Here is a 21792-nt window from a genome sequence, read left to right on the forward strand (position 1 = left end):
GTGACAATTGCAAAACAATGTGAATGTACTTAATGCCACGGAACTGTACACTTTATTTTTTATTTTTTAGAGACATGATCTCATTCAGCTGGGACTACAGACATGCACCACCACACCCAGCTAATTTTTTTTTTAATTTTTTTTTTTTTTTTAGAGACAGGATTTCTCTATGTTGCTCAGGTTGGTCTTAAACTCTTGGCCTCAAGCAATCCTCCTGCCTCAGCCTCCCAAAGTGCTGAGATTACAGGCTTGAGCCACTCCACCTGACCTGTACACTTTAAAATGGTTAAGATGATCAATTTTGTTATGTATATTTTAAAACAATTTCTAAGATGGCAGGATCCTAACCTCTCAGCTGCCTTAGGGAAGGTGTCTCTGACACACCCTCCTGTTGACCCAGAGAGAAGTGAAGTTTAATCCTAAGGGATCACTTGAGAAAGGGACTACTAAAAGGCAAAAGGTGAAGCACAGTTGGCCCTGTGTGGTCCCTCTTCAGTTTTGAGCTGGCTGTGTACACTCAGATTGAGGGGACAGGGCTGTGCTTGTACGAGTTCCCAAGATACTGCATCACGCCTCATCCCCTGCCTGCCCACCGTGAAACAAACCAATGTCCAGTCCCTAACATAACCCATAGATGTCCACGGATATGGGACAGAGGGAAGAGAGGAGCCCAAAGGATGGTAGGGAAAGAGCCTTCTTCAGGTTTCCAGTGTCAGCTCCCCCGGGGATCATCTACTAGTACTTCAGGCCATTCTGATTTTGGCTCAAATATCATCTCCTTAGAAAGGCTTTGCCTGCTTGAAAGCAGCCCCTCCTCCACACCCATTACTTTCTATAATATTACTCTGCCTGGTTGTCGTTTGAGCATGCACCACCACTGGAAATACTTATTACTTATTTCCACACCAGTAACTTGTTTGCCTCCCCGGACTAGAACCAGAACTTCCTGAGAGCTGAGAATGTGCTACTTGTGTTTACTGCCCATTCTCAAGGCCTCACTTGAGACATAGTGGGAACCCAATAAGTATTTGTAGAATAAATAAATGAATCAGTCTCATTTGTTTTCTTTTGTATAAAGGGTTCTTTCTACCTCACAAGGTGATTTCTAGGAAGGGTCAAATGAGATCAGATACACCAAAGTGTTGCAAAAGGAAAGGTGTCACATACATGGTAGGGTTATTATTGTGCTTGGCACAGAGTGGGGCGGTTCACAAAACCCTGAGTGCCTTACAAGGCCTCCTTCTGTGACCTTGGCATAGTGATGTGCTCCCTCCTCCCTTCTCCACTCCTCTTAGGTGGAGATTTGTCTGGAATCTAAAAATGACAATGCTCCACTCTGCAGACCATTCAAACAGAATGCAACCAAATTATTACAAGGTGAGGCCTCTCAGAGAGTTTTCTCACTAAGGGGCTCAAATAACAAGATGATACTTATGAAGTCAGGGATCTGCCAGGAGGGCAAACTTACGGGAAGAACACAAAGATGCTTCCTGCCTTGGCTTAGTTGGGCTACACAAGTATGAATTGAGTGAGTTGCTGGTATATTGCAGGTCCTGGGCTCAGTCCCAAGGATAGAGAGAGAGGTGACTGAGATTGTCACAGTGCAGTGGGGGAGACAGTTACTAAACAGAAAACTCAAAATCAGTATGGTAAATATGGCCTACACTAGTCAACGAAGGCTTTCTAGAGTGATTGATGCCTAAATGAATTTAAAGTATAAAGGATAGGGGAAAGAGGGGTTGGGGAAGAGTGAGTGGCCAAGGTAAGACACAGAATAGAAAGACTACACAGAGTTTAGGGAGTTCCAAGTAGTGAAAGCTTTGGGTATTTATTGCTGGAGTATCTAGTGTGTTGTGAAAAGGTTGGGGTGCAGGGGAGGGAAGGGGACCAGAAGATGTACCTGGAGAGGTGGGCAGCAGCCACTCTCCCACTGTGGGCTAACTGCAGCACCTCTGTCAGCACTGATGTAGCTGCTGTGCTGCCCTGCCCTGCCAGGTGATGAGGAAGCTGTACTGTCCAGGGTGAGACTGCCTGATGCACAACTTCTCAGGCAATCATGAATTAGTGACGTGGCCGATGTCTTCCGGCATGTGAGGCTGGGAATTCCTTCCCTTGATACCTCTCTCCAGTTTCCCTAAGCCTCACCCCTCCAAACTCAACTCCTCCCTGTTTGAGCACAGGGAAGTCTAGTTTGTCTTTTGAGTGTCACCTGTTTCTACTCCCAGCCAAGCTTGACTTGCTCTATTGGCTACTGGACCAATGAATGGGCTCATCCTGGGCAGAATTCCATAGGCATGTGACTGAAACTAGAGGCATCAAAAGATAAACCAGAGTTCCCTGTGCTGCAAACAGGAGGACTTGAGTCCGGAGGGGTAAGACCTGGGGAACTGGAGAGAGGTATCAAGGGAAGAAATTCCCAGGCTCACATGCTGGAAAACATTGGCCATGTCACTGATTCACAGTTGCCTAGGAAGTTGTGCACCAGGCAGTCTCACCCCGGGACGGGGCAGCTTCCTCAACACCTGGCAGGGCAGGGCAGCTGATACATCAGTGCTGACAGAGAGGTGCTGCAGTTAGCCCAACATGGAAACTCTTCTGAGCCCTGAGTGAAGGCAGCAGAAATGAACAGAAGGAGTAGAGCCCTGGGGTTTTAGTAAAATGCTTATGCCCAAAATTAGCTCACCTGGTATGATATGATTCAGAGCATGAAAGGCAGGAAAACCAGAGGGAGAGAGGGAGAGAGGAGAGAGAAGAGGGTCCTTCCATTTCTTTTCCCTGCTGTCGTTGACACTGGAGCTGCCTCAATCCCATGCACTTAAAAGAGGCTAACAGTTGCTCACCTGGGGTTATAGTTTCAGGGGCTGCCAAATAAGAATTTTAAACTTTGTATATTCATTTGGATAATATTTGTAAAAAGAAAAATGTTTTCAAATCCAACCCACCCCTCCCCAAATCAATCACTCCAGCTTTGGTCAGGACCTGGGGACAGAGGTGAAAATCCTTATCTCATTAGCACACTCACTTTTCCCATTCCTCCCTATAGCCTCCAGCTCTTCCAGCTTAATCGCACTGAGAGGGTCCTGTTGTGGTTAAGCACAGCAAGTGGCTTCCCTGTCATAAGAGGTGATATGGTTTGGATGTTTGATGTTTGTCCCCTCCAAATCTCATGTTGAAATGTGACCTTCAATGTTGGAGGTGGAGCGGCCTAGTGGGAGATACTGAATTATGGGGTGTATTCTCTATTGAACGGTTTAGTGCCATCTCCTTCGTGATGGTGATTGATGAGTTCTCACTCAGTTAGTTCACACAAGATCTGGTTGTTTAAAAGAGTCTGGAACTGCTGGGCACGGTGGCTCACACCTGTAATCCCAGCACTTTGGGAGACTGAGGCGGGCGGATCACGAGGCCAGGAGATCGAGACCGTCCTAACATGGTGAAACCCTGTCTCTACTAAAAATACAAAAAAATAGCTGGGCGTGGTGGCAGGCGCCTGTAGTCCCAGCTACTCGGGAGGCTGAGGCAGGAGAATGGCATGAACCCGGGAGGTTGCAGTGAGCCACGATCACGCCACTGCACTCCAGACTGGGCGACAGAGCAAGACTCCATCTCAAAAAAAAAAAAAAAAAGAAATGAAAAAAGAAAAAAAAAACGAGTCTGGAACCTCCCCCCTTCTCTGTCTTTTGCTTGCTCTTTGGTAAAGTGACATGCCTGCTTCCACTTCACCTTCCAGCATAAGTAAAAACTCCAAAGCCTCAGTAAAAGCCAAGCAGATGCCAGTGCCATACTTGCATAGCCTGCAGAACTGTGAGCCAATTAAACCTCTTTTCTTTATAAGTAACCCAGCCTCAGGCATTTCTTTATAGCAATGCAAGAATGAGTAACACAGAAAATCAGTACTGAGGACTGGGGCATTGCTATAAAAATACCTGAAAATATGGAAGTGGCTTTGGAAATGGGGAATGGGCAGAGGTTGGAAGAGTTGGAGGGCTCAGAAAAAGATAGAAAGATGGGGGAAAGTTTGCTACTTCTTAGACAGACTGGTTAAATGGTCATGACCAAAATGCTGATAGAAATATGGGCAGCAAAGTCAAGGCTGATGAGGTCTCAGACGGAAATTAGGAAGTTACTGGAACTGCAGTGAAGGTCACTTTGTTATACCCTAGCAAAGAACTTGGCTCCATTGTGTCCAAGTCCTTGGGATCTGTGAAAGTTTGAACTTAAGAATGATGACTTGGGATATCTGGCAGAAGAAATTTCTAAGCAGCAAAGCATTCAAGAGGTAGCCTGACTGCTTCTAATAGCCTGCAATCAGGTGTGATTAGTCTAAGGAATGACTTAAAGTTGGAACTTATATTTAAAAGGGAAGCAGAGTATAAAAGTTGGGAAAATTCACAGCCTGGCCATGTGGTACAAAAGAAAAGCCTGTTTTCAGGGGAGCAATTAAAAAGGGCTGCAGAGCAACCACTTGCTAAAGACAATGGCCTGACTAAAAGAGAGCCAAGTGCTAATATCCTAGACAACAGGAAAAAGGCCTTGAAGCATTTCAGATCTTCCAAGCTGCCCCTCCCATCACAGGCTCAGAGGCTAACGAGGTAAGAATGGTTTCAGAGGCCAGACTCTGGACACTCCTGCCATGTTTAGCCTCAGGACACGGCTGCCCTAGCTCCAGCTGTGGCTGAAAAGATTCCATGTACAGCTCAGGCTGCCTCTTCTGAGAGTACAAATTGCCATATGCCCTGGTGGCTTCCATGCAGTGTTAAGTGTGCAGGTGCACAGGATGCAAGTGTGACACAGGCCGGCAGCTTCACCCTAGATTTCAGAGGATGTATCAGAAAGTCTGGGTGCCCAGGCAGAAGCCTGCCATAGAGGCAGGGCCCCCACATAAAGAGACTCTACTAGGGCAGTGCTAAAGGAAATGCAGAGTGGGAGCCCCCACAAAGTGTTTCATACCTAGTGGAGCAGTGGAAAGCTGGCTGCCACCCTCCAGACCCCAGAATGGTAGAGCCACCAGCAACTTAAACTCTTCAAGCCTGGAAAAGCTACAGACACCAGACTCCAACCTGTGACAGCAGCCACAGGTACTGCACCCTGCAAAGCCATAAAGCACCAGTGTGCTCTGAATGTGGGACATGGAGTCAAGGATTATATTGGAGCCTTAAGGTTTAATGCCTGCCCTGTTTGGTTTCAGACTTGCTTGGGGCCTCTTGCCCCTTTCTTTGGGCCAATTTCTCCCTTTTGGCATGGGAATGCTTACCAAATGCCTGTACCACAATTGTATATTGGAAGTAAATAACTTGTTTTGATCTTATAGACTCATAGGCAGAAGGAGATGAGTCTTAGATGAGGCTTAGGAATTTGTACTTGATGGTGGAATGAGTTAAAACTTTAAGGACTATTAGGAAGGGATGATTATATTTTGCAATATAAGAAGAACATGAGATTTGGGGGGCCAAGGGCAGAATGACATAGTTTGGATGTTTGTGCCCTCCAAATCCCATGTTGAATTGTGACCTCCAATATTAGAGGTGGGACCTAGTGGAAGGTGTTTAAATCATGAGAGTGGATCCCTCATGAATGGCTTAGTGCCATCCCCTTGGTGATGAGTGAGTTCTTACTCCATTAGTTCACATGAGATCTGGTTGTTTGAAAGAGTCTGAGACCTCCCCCTTCTCTGTCTCTTGCCCCCGCTCTTGCCATGTGACATGCTGGCTCCTCTTGCTTCCACGCTGATTGTAAGCTTCCTGAGGCCCTCACCAGAAGCACATGCCAGCACCATGCTTCCTGTGCAGTCTGCAGAATGGTGAGCCAATTAAAATTTCTTTTCAAATTTTTAATAAATTACCCAGCCTCAGTTATTTCTTTATAGCAACTCACAAGTAGACTAACACAGGAGGCCAAAGGTGTGTTACCAGATGACCCCTGGGAGGTGATAGGACCAGGGCAGTAAGGAGCAGTACTGAGAGTTCACCTCTAGCATCCACCCATGTTTCCGCCCTGCAAAATGCATGCACATGGCTCAGCCTCTCTCATCTACTTCCGAGTCCCCAAAAAGAATAGGTCTCCTTCCTCTAAGCCATGGCAGCAACATTAAGAAGCAGCATTTTCTACTTCCTTTCTTCTTATGTGCCTCTCGTTGCCCCAGATAGCTTGTTACCTCCTGGCTTACTATTTACCAAAGTATTCCAGCCTCTGGGGTACTTCAGCAGTCTCCTAGAAGTAAATTCCTGTAGGATGGAGAGATGCAAGGTATATTCTAACAATAGTGGAATGATTAAATAAAACATCATACGTTCACCAGGTGTGATGGCTCATGCCTGTAATCCCAGCACTTTGGGAGGCCGAGGCGGGCAGAGCACTTGAGGTCAGGAGTTCAAGATCAGCCTGGCCAATGTAGTGAAACCCTGTCTTTATTAAAAATGCAAAACTTAGCCAGGTGTGGTGGCACGCACCTGTAATCCCAGTTACTCAGCAGGCTAAGGCAGAAGAATTGCCTGAACCAGGGAGGCGGAGGTTGCAGTGAGCTGAGATCATGCCATTGCACTCCAGCCTGGGCAAAGGAGCGAAACTCCATGTCAAAAACAAACAAAGTAAAATATGGTACATTTGTACCCAGAAAACAGGTTTTATTGTTTTTGTGACTTAGATCCAGATAAAGTTACCTGGAAAGATTTTCAGAGTATATTGTTACTTTTTTTGTTTTGTTTTGTTTTGAGACAGTGTCTCACTCTGTTGTCTAGTCTGGAGTGCAGTGGCACAATCACCACTCACTGCAGCCTCAAACTCCCAGGCTCAAGCAATCCTCCTACCTCAGCCTCTCATGTAGTTAGGACTATAGGTGTGTGCCACCATGTCCAGATAATTTTTCTTTCTTTCTTTTTTTTTTGTGTGTGTAGAGATGGGGGTTTCACTATGTTGCCCAGGCCAGCCTCGAACTCCTGGCCTCAAGCAATCCTCCCACTTTGGCCTGCCAAAGTGCTGGGATTACAGCATAAGCCACCATGACTGGCCGTATTATTAAAAATAAAAATAAACCGAACAAAACATAGTATGAGCTCATTTATAGAAAACAAAAGAAAACCACGTACAAAAACAAAAATATATCTTTATGTGCATGTGCACATGTGTAACTATGTAAATACATAGAAAAAAGTCTGTAAGAATACCCACCAGACCAAATAACTTCAAAAACAAGAAAGGCTTTGATGGGGACTAACAGGGCTTTTATCCTATATGTAGTTTACAATATTTAGAAACAAGAATGCATTCACTCTTCTGGAAACACCAGTAGCAAAAAAAAAAAAAAAAAAAGAGAGAGAGAGAGAATGTATTTGCATATCACTTCAGTAATTAAAAATATAATTTTTTAAACTTGAAATTGTTATCAGATTCTTTTTATCCTGTAGAACTTTGCTTTAATGACTTACATACTAGCACCAGAAAGGCAGTGGAACTAGTTCCCACTTGGGCAAGGGTTTGTTTACACTGCTTATCTAAAGTTAGAGCCAACAATGCTAATGATTCTGAATAGCACCAGCCACTCCTTGGCCATCCCCTCCCCTCCCACCCACAGATTCAACTATCACCTCTATGTGGATGACTTCCAAATGCCTCTTTCCAGACACAGCCTTTCCTTGGAGCTACAGTCCTGACTTTCCAACTTCCTCTTCAGTAGAGCCAACACATGATGTACAAAACTAGACTCCTGTCATCCCCCTCTCCCTAATTCAGCTCTTCTGCCTAACTTTCTCCTTCCTTTGAACGGGCACCTCTTTTTTCCCCTAGAAACCCAGAAAGGAAACTTCCTAATCATCTGTAGTCCTCCGTAGTCCTCTTTATCAACACACCCACCCCCAAGTATCCAATTAGCTGTCACATTCTAATGAGTTTTTGAAAAGGTTCTTTCCAACTAATAACTCCCTGTGTTGCCACTGATACCACCTCAATTCAGATCCTTTCCATACATCATCAGGACTAGGAGAATCACCCTAAGTGGTCTCCCTGTTCTTAACTGCTTTGACCCATTAACTAGATGTCCCATTTGGTAAAGGATCAACATTCCAGCCTGCCACAGTCATTTTGAGCCTTCATTCCATCACCTATTGTATTAGCTATTTTCCCAGCTTTGAGTCATTTGTCAATTTGGGAAATATGGCTTTATGCCTTCTCCAAGTATCTGATAAAAAACGTTAAAGTGAGCTGAGACAAGAACAAGGTTCTGACTACAGATCTGTTTCCAAGGAAACCTAGAGCTTAGTACTAAAGAAAGTAAATTAAAAAAAAAAAAAAAAAGGTATCGTTGCATGTTTTTGACACCATCTCATTTATACCTTACAACAATCCCCTTGTAGGAGGTATCGTTACCCCAAATTTTAGAGTCTTTGAAACTGAGGCTGAGAATGGCTAGGTAAACATGTGAAAAAGTCTCACAGTTATTAAATGGTAGACTTGTCATTTGAACTTGTCTGTTGATTCCATAGCTCACGGTTTTTCCACCACACAGTAGAAACCTTTGCTGGATCCTTACCTTCTAAAAGATAAAGCACATGTCTCTTAATCTGCACTGAACATCTTTCACATTCTAGCTCCAAACTTGTCTTCATAATAATAGATTACACTACATGTCAAACACAGTAATAAGTTTTACATGCTCTATTTCATTTAATCCTCACCACAACCCCATGAAGTAAGCGCTGTGATTACGTCCATTTTACAGATTCAGAAACTGAGGCATAGAGAGATTAAAAATAGCTTAATCTGTAAATCAGAAATTATCTAAAAATAATTTCTTAAGAATAGCTTCATCAAGGTCCACCCAGTTAGAAAACAGCAAAGCTGGATCAAACCTGGGTATGCCTGATTCGAGAGATATTTAGGAGTCAGAATGGACAGGAATTCCCATTTGTTCAATCTATCAGCATGTACTTCTTGAGACCTTTATCACATGTTCAATATTGTGTGAGGGCTGGAGATAATAGAAATGAACAACCAGCAAAAGTCCCTGGCCTTGGCTTCATAGGGCACACACTCTATTGGGAAAGACAAACATTAGAAGGGAAGGCAGCAGCGTGTCATGACTGGGAAGGTGAGGCCTTCAGTGCTAAGAAACCACAGACTCAATCAGGTGAGGGTTTTGGTCTCAGCAAGTGGTTTGATTAAGGTTCTATTCACGATGGGAGATCACAGGAGAAATGGGTTTAGGAAAAGACACATTCAGTTTGGGACATGAGTTTTGGGGAGATGCTACCCAGCCAACCCGATATGCAGCTTTGGAGCTCAGAAGTGAGAAGTAGGCTGTGGAGAGGCGTGGAATCATTGGTGTAGAGGTGCAACTGCACTCACAGAGGTGGATGTCCTTACCAGACATTTCTTGGTAAAGATGCTGAGAAGTTCAGGTATTTGCGCCATGTCTTTCTAACTAACTGAAACATCTTTGATGGCAAATCCTAGATATAGAACAAGGAATGCAGTAAACATTCCATTTACAGAACAAACAAAAGTCCTTCATTTCAAAACGAGTAACAAAGCCATAAATCAATAGTAGAGCATTTATGTGAACTAGTTACTCCAGATTAACCTGAATGGCTTCCTCAATACAAGAGTAACCAATGTCCTGGGCATCCTCCCAAGTTTTTGCTGAGTCTTCCCACTGAATAGAACTGGTCACAAGGTGAGCATTTGCTGCCTCTCCTTGTACATTCTAGTCTGATTCCTTGCAATGTGCTAATTCTTCAAATTAAAAATAAATTTCTTCAAAAAGGAAGGAAAGAGGATGGAAATGTTTAGCAAAAGAAAACACCAGGTAACAGCAACAAAAGCGTCTTTCCCATGAGTGAAGTTACAGAGTTTTAACTAAGCCCCTTTAACAAAACATTGTCAAAATTTACAACTTACAAATGATTCCTCACTTATAATGCTTTGTTCTATCCTTCCATAAATAAATAAATGTCTGAAACCCTGAGAAACAGAGAGTGAGCAATATCGTGTTTCACAAATGTCAGAAAGTGTCAGGTCCTCACCTGCATGGTCATCTAGCTCAGGTAAACTCAGGTGGGCAGTTGCTATGGGGACCTTGCTCACTATCGCCCCCACCAGCCAGCATAGTGCCTAACACAGGAAAGTGACTCCAAATAACTGCTGAATGGATCAGTGATGAACGGATGAGAAAAGATGGTTGAAAAAAAGCCCAAAATTGTGGGCAAAAAGGAGACAAGGATGAGGGGTAACACATAAGTAACAAGAATGTGAAGAAGGCAACCAACCACCTTCTTACATCTTGGGCTCAGATTCTCCTCACTTTCTCCATAAAGACACCCACACAGTAGCTAAATCTTTGGGTCAGTTTCTGAGTCACACAGGTGCTGTCAAATGCAAACTTAAAGTATTTGACATTTACGTTTTATACCTGCTTTCTATTTTCCTTTCTATTTGCCTTAGGAACACTTTCTCCCCCCTTAGCTTTCACCTAAACTAAAACTTGACGTTGAATTAGACTATTACTAGATTCTAAGGTCATGATTTGGATCAAGCTTCATCTTGCAGGTTTGCTGCTCTGCTATTTAATGTTTTACTCCAGAAAAGGAAGTCCACACTGCGTGTCCAGAATCCTTAAGGATGGTGTCTATCCATCTGATGGTAGAGTTCCAATTCTGCCTGTCTTGAGAGGAACACAAAGAAATGAGAGCATCCTTGCTTACAATTTTTTTTTTTTTTTCAGATGGAGTCTCACTTTGTCGCCCAGGCTGGAGTACAGTGATACAATCTCGGCTCACTGCAACCTCCGCCTCCTGGCTTCAAGCTATTTCCTGCCTCAGCCTCCCAAGTAGCTGGGATTACAGGCGCCCACCACCATGCCCGGCTAACTTTTGTATTGTTAGTAGAGACGGAGTTTCACCACCTTGGTCAGGCTGGTCTTGAACTCCTGACCTTGTGATCCACTTGCCTCAGCCTCCCAAAGTGCTGGGATTACAGGCATGAGTCACCGTGCCCAGCTTATAATTTTTTTAAAAAGGCATTTCATTTTCATCTCACAGAAAGGCCATTTTAGAGGCTACCCTTGATTTAACACCAAAACTTCTTAGAAGAGCACAAGCCCCAATTACCCAATCCATGGTGCACACTTCATTCTCCTTATACTCGCCCACATAAACAGTGTCCCTAGCTCCTTACCACATCTGAAGCTGCACCTGTCACTCTTAGGAAAGCACACGGGGTCTCCAGGAATTCAATCTATGCACACTCAGGAGCAGCAAGCTAATTTTAATTCTTGCCTTTGATGACCATGGCTAAAGTAGAGCTAATTTTTTAAGTTCAAAGTAAAATCTAAGTGGCTTCTAGATTAATATCTCTATTTTAGAGATACAACTGATTAACAAACAGACAATGAACTGCCACAGCAGGATTGCAAACATGGTTTAATGATGGGAAATTTGTGAACCTGATAGAACACATCAGTAGGTCAAATGCGAAAAAGCATAAAATCATCTCAAAGATTACCTTTTTGGCATTTGATAAAGTTCAACTCCCTTTCATCTTTTGCTTAAACCCAGGAATACAAAACTACTTCTTCAAAGTAATTTAAACTATTTTAAACCAAAAGCCAACATTATGCCTTCTAGAAAGTATGAAAAGCATTTCCATTAAAATCAGGAATAAAACAAAACAGTCTATTATCCTCACTCAGTTATTAATGTTCTGGAATTTCTGATTTAAAAGAGAAGTAATCATTATTTGTGGGTAATACAATTCCTTACCTAAAGAGTGCAGGAGAATCTACTAAAATGTTAAGTTGATTAAATAAAAAAATATAAAACCTTTAGAAAACAATGAGTAAGACATAGAACTTCTCCACTATGGACCACTGACCCCATTCATTTCAGAACGGGTATTCCTCGAGTGGTCATCTGCAAGATTTGTGCTCAAATAAACTCTATACTTAATCATATTTTCTGAATCTCATTACTTAAAGTTGACAATCTTCATGATAGAATGTTAAGCAAGGAATCTAGGATCCAAAATTGGGTATGATGTATTTACCATGTGATCCCAATTTTATTCAAAAAAACAAAAGTCCCTGTTCTACCGCTCCCCAGCTAGGTAGCTTAGGACAAATCCATCAGTCTCTTAGGAGACAGGTTCCTTCAACTCCTCCAAAAGCAAGAGGGCCAAGCTTGGACCCTTCTTCTTTCTTCCCCTCAATTTTAAGTATTGGATAACAGCACATAACCAAAAATTAATAAACAAATATAAACAGAAGTATGTCTGTATTAATAATTTAAGATAAAATATAGAATTTTAGTTGTTAAAGCAAACTTAGGTTTTGGATTAAAGATTTTTTTAAAAACGAGTATCTCCTAAATAGGTGATATATTTTATATCTGACCACTTAGACAGTGATAGTTCATTAGAAATACATAGCATGGCGAGAAATGAGCACACTCTCCTAACTTCTCTGACTAATTTGATCTAGGCTTGCCTGCCTGCAACAGGAACACCCTCCACCTGTTGTCAGCCATCCCATGACTTGGCATTAGAGACACCCGGACCATTCTCAGCCAGCAAAAGGCAGTCAAAAGCCTAGATCCAAAAGTGTCACAAGAGAGCATGCAAGGTTATCTGATGTCTGTGTTGCACTGACGGTGCAGGAAATTGATTTTTGGAGTTCTTTTTGCAAACTTATATAGCTTCTACGCATAGCTCAACAGTTCCTGCCTTCTTCTCTTAGATTCAAATAATAATTGAGCATGTTTTTTTCACAACTACCTCTAGATTTACCAATCCCTACCACTGTAAATTTTAAAACAGTGCCCAAGCCATGATGAAAGAAAAACCTCAAGCACAGTAAGCCAAACTGGGTTAGAAGCAAATTAGCCTGCTGAGTAGTAGAGAAGTGAATCCACTCAGACCCCGGCAGTTACCCAAACTGCTCAAGCTCTGCTCTGTCATCCAAATTCACTCTGCCTTTGTAGAGGGAAAAGGAATACAATTTCATGCCCAGAGTATTTAGCTTTTGTGAATTTTATCCACTTTTCTGAGATTGACAAAACAGGCTACTAGAGAGGGCTTAAGTTCTTCCAGGGAAACATTTCATATGTGAAAAACATGCTCAATCAATGAAATCTGAGTTTGTGTTATTAATAACAACAAATGAATCGAAACTTTCTTTAGAAATGACAATAACTTGAAACAACTCCTGTGATATCCAAATTAAGCCATGTTATGTGATATTTTAATCCCAGATTTGTATAGCATGTACTTCGTCACGTTTTTTTCCAAATGATTTTTTTCCATTCTCTAGATTTTCCATAGTCAGTAATATTATATAGTTTAAACCTAAAGTGAAGTCATCAAAACAGAGTCTCTCCTTATATCTGCCTCTTCCTTAATTCTGAATATAGCAGCCTTACTGTTTTATTATTATTATGTGGCTAGTCCTATAAAGCAATGAAAATACACAAATGCTAGCTGAGTTTTGTTATAGCTCTGAACTTGTGTGCACCCATCATCAGCCCCTCTAAAGGACACCTTTCATTATTTTTACAAATGGAGCACACTTCCTGGAGGTTACCATACAACCACACAGCCAGCAGTGATGCCACTACTAAGAAGAGATAAGAGGTTTTGGGCAAACATCACTGATGACACTGGCCAGTACTGTTTGACTAATAGCCCTGTCAAGATTAGGCACCCTATCTATGTTTTGTTTTATTTTCCCCAGATATCTTCTTCCTCCCCCATTCAAGCAAGTAGCCCTGTACTCACTGCTTCAGAGGAGGGATATGGGGGGCTGGGAGCAGACCTGTGAGCCTTTTTGGCTTTTGTTTTAAAAACTTAAACCCTAAGAGCACAGAGGAAAGGGTTAAAGGGCATTAAATCTGTATCATAGACCCAATATTGAGCAGAAATAGGGAGGAGACTGGAGCTTTACTCTGACCCTTGCCCCTATTCCAACTCCTACTGGCTGGTAGTCAGGGGAGAAAAGACAAAACGTCTTGTAAGTCCCGAAAGCAGAAGGAACCTCGCTTCCTGGCAGAAGGCAATGAGACCTCAGAGACTTCAGGGCGCTGTGGCTGCTGCACCCATGAGAGGCAGCTCCGTGGCACTGTATATGAAATCACCCACAGACAAGGACAGTGGCTATTTCAGTGGCAGCCAGGGAGAGAGGAAGTAAGACCTGCTGCTGCAACACCACTCAGAGAGCAGTAGAAGGGAACCCCATGAAGATAGGAGGCTAAATTCTTTTCCTGCCATTCAACTGGGAGACTCAGTAGCAACAATAAAAATTATCAAAGAAGCTAATATTTGTTAGAATTCTTATTCTAGACCATGTACGGTTCTAAGCCTCCGACATGAGTTATTTCATTTAATTCTTACAAAACCTATTTGGTAGGTACTACTGTAACCCCTCTATAATGTAAATGAGGATGATTAAGCCCAAATAGGCCAAGTATCTTGCACAAGGTCATGAAGATTATGAGTGGTAGAGGCAGGATATAAATGAACCTAAGCAACCTGACTCCAGATCCCAAATTTATAAAATGAAATGAGGGAAAATACAGAGTTATATTTCTTGTACATCCAAGTCTATGGCAAGTCTATTTAGTTCTTCTCAAACTTGTCTCTTTATGTAACAATAGAGCCCCTGTTTCACGCAAAATCTAAAACAGAGCACCAGTATATAAGACAAATAAGAGCAGGACTACTCGGTAGAAGCCGAAGTAAACGACTGAGATCTTCATTCCCCAGCATCTCTCTCACCCTGCAGAGGCCCCAAACACTCCTGGAACACAGTTTGAAAACCCCTGCTCCAAACCAATATCACTCTGAATTATGTGCTTGAGAGACAAAAGCAGCCCAGCTAGAACACTAACAACAGCCAGCATAATCAAAGGAAAAAGGCAAAATAATCCCTCACTGGCAGTCACAGAGGGCCATTCCAATCTGGGCACTGACACTAACCAGCTCAAGTCTGAGCACTGGAGGGCCCAGAGGTGGTGGAATTCCGGGCTGGAGCAGAGAGTCAGGAATGAGGCAAATCCAATAAACAGGCAGAAGCGGGAAGCAGAGCCAACAGGGCGCCGGGGCCAGCGGTCTGTGGTGAGCAAGGCGGCTGTAGGAACAGAGGTGGGAGCGAGAGGGAGGCCAGCCCAGGAACCGCTCCCACAGCTTCAGGCTGTCCAGATGCAGTCTAGGAGATGGCAACAGTGAAAACTTACGAGTATTTCAATAACCAGTGTTCTGGGGAAGAAACAAACAACTACATTGCCCTCTTTCTCTCCAATTCCAACATTGCATTTTCCCCACGAACAGTCACGTACCATTCAGTGGCTGATAGCGTCAGACTCAACAGCCAGAAATGCCTGCCTTTGGGAGTAGTTTGGGTGACAGTTAAGAGTGCCAGAATGCTTGGACTCACATCCCAGATCTGCTGCATACTAGCTGTGTGACATTGGGCAAGTTAGTTAACCTCTCAGTGCCTCAGTTTCCTCATCTGTGACATGCAGATAACAAAAGTACCTACCTCAGAAAGTGATTGTGGGGATTAAACAAGTTAGTACCTATAAAGTGCTTAGAACAATACCTAGTACAAAGCTCTCACTAAATGCTAGCTATTATCATTCTCTGATTTTTATAGCTTTCTTCTCACTCCGACTGCTTCCTCTTTATTCTTCTATGCTGTATTAGTTTCCTACAGCTGCTGTGACAAATGACCACAAACTTAGTAGTTTAAATAATAGCAATGTGCTACCCTACAGTTCTGGAGGTCAGAAGTCTAAAATGGGTTAGTAGGGCTACATTCCTTCCAGAGGCTCTAGGAAAGAACTCATTTTCTCTCCTTTTCCAGCTTCTAGAGGCTTGGCTCATGACCCCTTCCTCACATCACTCCTGTCTCCCTCTTCTAAGTATACTCGAGATTAGTCAGAGCCCACCCAGATCATCCGGGATCATCTCAAGAGCTTTAATTTAATCACATCTGTAAAAGTCCCTTTTGTCATGTAAACTAACATATTCACAGGTTCCAGGCATTCAGACTTGGACATCTTTGGGAGATCATGATCTAGCCTACCATCTACACCTCCCCAAAGCCTAACATTGCAGACTGGAAAGACTTGAGGAGCCCTGGGGGAAGAAACATTAGTTTCTTAATGTTAGTTAGCTAATATTAGTAGCTAATTTTGAGCACTCAGGAGGTGTCTGTCTCCATGCAAAGTGTTTTAGGTGAACTATCTCACTGTGGCCTCAAAGCAACCCTGTACAATTACTATTGCTATTTTACGCAAAGGTCAGTTGCTCCTCCAAGGTTGTACTATGTAAACCCCAGGGAAATTTGATTCTAGAGAATCTTGAATTTGACAAATAGAGTGTCCAGGCTCCATACCTTAAGCCATGATAACTGGATTCGGGGAGTTGGGTGGGGAAGGATCATTAAGGGCCTCAGAGATTGTGCCACAAGAGGTACACATGCCCCTGGCTGCAAAGAGACAGGGGGTCCTGCAGAGGCCATGCTAAACTACACACAAAAGGTCAAATGTCTAGAACATCTCCTCCTACTCAAAGGAGAAACCTTGGGGTTACTCAATAATTTCTTCAAAGGCAGGTTTGGACTAAAAATCTAAGAAGCGATCACTGGGGCTTCCCATTACTTGGGGAGGGGAAATGAAAAGTCCATTCTTGCCCCCAGACCAGTCTTGCAGTTCCAGTCAAACTCCCACAAGAAAAGAGGAATTCACAGTTTCCCTAGAAAGACTTCCAACTGAGTCAGATTGATGCAGAACCTCTGAAAACATGCCAGGAAGGCTTACAATCCTGGTAGTCCACCAAATGGCCCCCGCCTGTAACAGTTGATCTACACTAGGACCAAACTGCCGGCCACCCTCCACGCCACAACAGTTATGAATATGTAAGTCCCCAGGTGCCAAAGATTTCAACAGGAGCCCAATGGTTTCACCAGCACCCACCTCTTTTCCTACCAGTTCTTACACAGTGAATGCTCAAAAGCAAGTGTGGCTGACACAGGGTGGAAAGGGGCAAGCTAAACAATTGCTAAGCACATCTATTACGGTGGTTGAACCATCCACAGCATTTCAAAACCTCAACTGCTAAACAATTTAGCCAGATCACTATGTGAAACTTTCTAATGAGCTGAGTTAAAGCTATTAGGTTTCACCTAGCCAAAAACAAAAAACAAACAAACAAAAAAAGACGGTTATTTGTTTTGGGTCATGAACCCAGAGGTTAATGTAGGCTAGCACAGTGGTCAAGAGAACAGACTCTGGAGACAGCCCACTTTGAGTGGTTCCTGACACTAGCACTTCCTTGCTGTGACTTTACACAAGTCACTTGACCTTTCGTCGCTTCAGTTTTCCCATCTTCAAAATGGGCATAATCATGGAAGTCCACACTCCCTAATCCAAATTCTGAGCAGCCAGCCAACTGTGATTCAGCAGCTTTATGGATTTTGTAACGGTAAAAGTGCATATGCCATATATTACATAACACCTCCAATGGTATCTGCAGCAAATAAAACATGCCCATAATTTCTGAAGTAAAAATGTACATGTAGTTCTCACCAAGTGAGAAAAATAAAGACTGTCATAACCTCACATCAGTTCAGACCAAGTTTTGTAGCCAAATTTATGAAAACCACAGTTTTCAGAGCTTTTTTGATTTTGGAAATACAGGTAAGGGATAAGATCTCTCACACTGACTGCCTAATATATAAAAATTAAATGAGTTAATTGATAAAAGTGCTTGGAGTGGTGCCTGGCATGTAGTAGGCACCATAGTGTTACCAACAACCACTTCTATTATTTTCATGTAAAATTTGGAAGCTTTAAAGTTATGACTAAATTTCATTTGGAAACCAGTACACTTTGGAGATTAATAGGTATTACCCCTTTGAAACAATCCTCTAGGGAAGGATTTTCTGAGATGGTGAAAATGTTCTATATCTGCACTGTCCAATACAGTAGCCACTAGCTGCATGTAGCTTTCAAGTACTTGAAATATGGCTGGTTAATTTCATTTAACTAATTTCAATTCAAATGTAAATAGCCATATGTGGCTAGTGACTACCATATTGGACAATGCAGCCTCCGAGGGCTTGGTTCCCAATCTGGCCCATAAAAATCTATTCAAGCCATAACACAGATGAATTATAGCCTCTGTAAAAACCCTGCATTCTGCATCCAGGGAGCAGAGAGGAACACAAGACGCTAGAAAGAGTTCTGCCCTTCTTTGTAGGCCACATGGTCGGCCTATAACAAAATGCATCTTTGATATCTTCTTCCTCTCTTTCTTCATTCCCTACTCCTCCATCTCCAACTCTCCTCTTTGGGCCTTACATAATTAAATCACACGCTTCCCTAAAACCCTATCAGAACCTTCCAGCCCTCCTCCAGAAGCACCATACTCCCCAATCACCTGTCTTCCCTCCCCTCAACCAAACCCCTACTTGCTCAATGCCACACATCTCAACTGAACGTTGGGAGGAAAGCAACTTCAGCAAACAAATTCACACTCTAAGCTGCTTCTACTGCTTTTGGCTTTTTCTCTGCTTCTGAACCCAGAAGCTCTGTTTTGTTGTTCTTCCACCGCAGAAGTAGTTCCAGCAGAGAGAGAAGGCATTAGGACCATAGCAACTGTCCTGTATAGACACCTGTCAGCCAGGCGTGTGGAACACACACGCACGCGCACACACGTGCAGCACAGCCTCACTCTGTGCAAATCCCTCCTCTTGCCCAGGCATGGGAAACATCCCCTGCTGCCTACTTTAGAAAACTCTTCCACCATACACAGTAGTTTTTCAATCTTCTTTTATTCATTTAGAAAGTTACAGGTAACAAATTGCACATCAAACGATTTTTTTTTTTTTGAGTATACAACAAAAGCCCAGCGAAGAATGTGACTAAGAACGGTTGTAAATAGAAAAAGAAAACCAACTGCCTTCATTGGAATCTAGCTTCTAACCCACTGGAGTATGGAATTTTTAATGACAGGTCAAACTTGGAGCACATCCCAGGAGTTTATGTTACTAAGAGGACTGGAAGAATGTCCCTCCAGTTCAATCTCACCTCTTACCTGGTCCCAAGGCATGAACCAAAGATGATTATTAGACAAGGCTCCCAGGTATAAAAGGAATTTCCCCCATGGGGCTGTAAATAAAGGATAGTGTTAATGGTAAACATTATACATTCCTCTAGCTCCTTTCAATTATATTGTCTCCTTCTCCAAAGTAGATATTTATGTTGTAAAACCAAAATCTTAAGATTTAATACTGGCCCATAATTATCTCTAAAGAGTCTTCTAGGTGCAAGCATTTTGCCATGAAAGCCACAGCAAATACCTTTAGTAGGGAAAACATCTACATAAATAACTCTCAGAAGGTGGAGAGCAGAAAGGGCCCTGGAGAAAAAATCCTGCAGGAATCAGAGCAGGCGGAGTTTGGCTGTTTCAGGAAAAGCCGCACAACACCAGCAAAACACAGTTTGAAGGATGGTTAGACTTTAGAGTGGTGGATGTGGGAGAAGATGTGCCATCATATGGTTTAGAAGACTACACCATGAGACATTCTTCAGAAAAGTATTCATGAAGACATAGATGCATGCAGTAACCTAGAGATAGTCCACCTCTCTCCTCAATGACAACTGGGCACCTGTACAAGCATCGATGGGGTCACCTGCTTCCACCTCCCAAGTCAGGCTCTCAAAAATTCTCCCTAGGGGGGTCAAGCATTCTTGGCCACAGTAGCGCCCATTCTGTGGCAGTGGCCCTGCCTTACCTCTTCGGGGGTATAAGAAATATGAAAACACACCAATCCTGCAGAGATCTAAAAGACCTACAGGCAAATTTTGCATAATGCAACTGAAATTATGACCTTCGTGCAAATAACTTTTCGAAGAGTGAAAAGTTTTAAGTGAATCCTACTTAACATGTATTCAGGGAACTCACTATTTAAAATGACACTAATTAATCACTAAATGAGTCTTACACTGAATAATTGGTTAAGTCGGCTGAACCAAGTGTCTCATGGCTTCAATACAAAGCAAGGGGGCGAAAGCTCCCACAAATTTACGCTGTGCACCTAACATTCGCCACGACAGAAGACTTCTTGCTCTAGTGTTATTTATTACTGTGGCATTAAAGGACTTGAAGGAAAAGCTAGCTATTCTTCTAGTTACCAGTTAGAGCGGGACCAGGTCCAATATTGTATTTTCTAGGACTTGATGTACACAAATCTCTCCAGGAACAATCTCTTGAGCACCTTCCTTGAAATACTGCTGCTAAGCACTGCCACAAAAAGAGCTTATGATTTTCTTTGCACTGGCCCCTCCACACCGCACTCACAACACGGAGGGGTGACCTGAGGCAGACGTCTGGAGTGAAGGTACTGGCAGGGTGTCTTTTAGCCCCTGCGAGGGCGGCCTGCATGCCCTGGGGTACCACCCGCCTCGGGTCCCCCGGGAGGGCGAGGACACTCTTCCGCCAGGTACGCGGGGTCGGGCTGCTCCCTTCGGCGGGTCGACTGCCTTGGGAGAGAACGAGCCCATCCTTCCCCTTCTCCAGTCCTCAGGAACCGAGTTAGAGAGTCGCTTCCTCACCTCTTCGCTCCTGGCGAGTTTCGCCGGCGTCCCCAAGCGCTAAGTCCCTCTGGGACCCGCCGTCCGCGCGCCTGTCGCTAGCGGCGCCGGGTGTCCCCGCTACTGTGTGTCAGCTGCAGAGCCGATGCCCAGGAACGCGCAGGAGCCAGGCAAGTGCCCGAGAGGCAGAGCCCGGGAGGCAGAGCCCGGGCGCGCCGCCGCTGCCCCTCCCGCCGCCCGCCGCGTTGCCCACGTTGCCCAGCGTTACCGTGTGGACCCGCGCAGTTCCCAGTCCGCGCCCGCCGAGCTGTGCGCGCTGCCCGGACGGCGGCGGCTGCGCGGGCGGCAGCGGGGCCCCCGCCCTGGGCCGGGCTTTCCCAGAACTCGCCCGCCCCGGGTGAGAGGCCGCTAGCGCCGCCGCGGGCGGCCGAGCGGCCGGGGGAGCGGCCTGTGCCGGGCCCGCCCCCGGCTCCCGCCGTGCGGGGAAGGCGGGCGCGGAGCGAGGACCCGGCCGCCTCCCCCGAGCTAGCTGCTGGCGGCACGACCCCTTCCCAGACCCCTGACCCTGGCCCCTAGGAGCCATCCTTTCTGGCGGGAGCCAGAGAGAGCGCTCTTGGGGCGCCCGGCTCCGGGAAGGGCGGGAACTCTGCACACCTCAGGCGGCGGGAATGTACTCTCACACTACCCCAGGGAACCATCCCTGGTTGACAGATATGGAAACTGAGTCTCACGGCAGATAAATGACACGATCAAGGTCTCTGTAGTAGATGGCAGCACCAAGTCTCGAATCTGTTCTGTCACTCGTTCATTTAATACATATTCATTGAGCCCCATCAATGTGCCCAGCGTTGTGCCAGGCTCCGGAAATACTCCTTTTGCTGGTAATGCGGGGCCATCCAGGCCTGCGGACTCCTAATCCAGTACTCTTTCATTGCTCAAGCACACCTGAAGATCTTAACAGCTAGAAACCATAGGCTCTGCACAGAACCTCCTTAGCCGCTGGAGCGGCTTTTATGAGTCTTACGAGAGCCTAGGACCTGGAAAAAAATCAAATCATCATCCTCCTCCCTTTCCCCTAAACCTGTTCCTCCTGCCTCTACCTGTTCTAATGGAAGACCCTTCCCTAGGCCTGACCTCTTTTCCTACATCTGATCAGGACCCATTCCTGTGGCCCATATCGCCTCCGACTGTCCTCTCCCTTGGACCATATCAATTC

At 44.3% G+C, this 21792-nt stretch overlaps 1 protein-coding gene across 3 annotated transcripts in view; it reads right to left on the minus strand.

Moving 5' to 3' along the window:
- Positions 1-20903, minus strand: part of LOC105480004 (phospholipase C epsilon 1) — a 348142-nt gene extending 327239 nt beyond the window's left edge. The window contains exon 1 of one of the 3 annotated variants that reach the window (XM_071069465.1): positions 20845-20903. The gene's annotated coding sequence lies outside the window, so the exon portion shown is untranslated. Of the gene's footprint in view, positions 1-20597 lie in introns of all 3 variants that reach the window. The other 2 variants (XM_071069466.1, XM_071069464.1) reach the window with 2 other exon arrangements.
- Positions 20904-21792: the final 889 nt, after the last annotated feature.

The sequence above is a fragment of the Macaca nemestrina genome, chromosome 9 (genome assembly GCF_043159975.1).
Source record: "Macaca nemestrina isolate mMacNem1 chromosome 9, mMacNem.hap1, whole genome shotgun sequence".
NCBI lineage: Eukaryota > Metazoa > Chordata > Mammalia > Primates > Cercopithecidae > Macaca > Macaca nemestrina.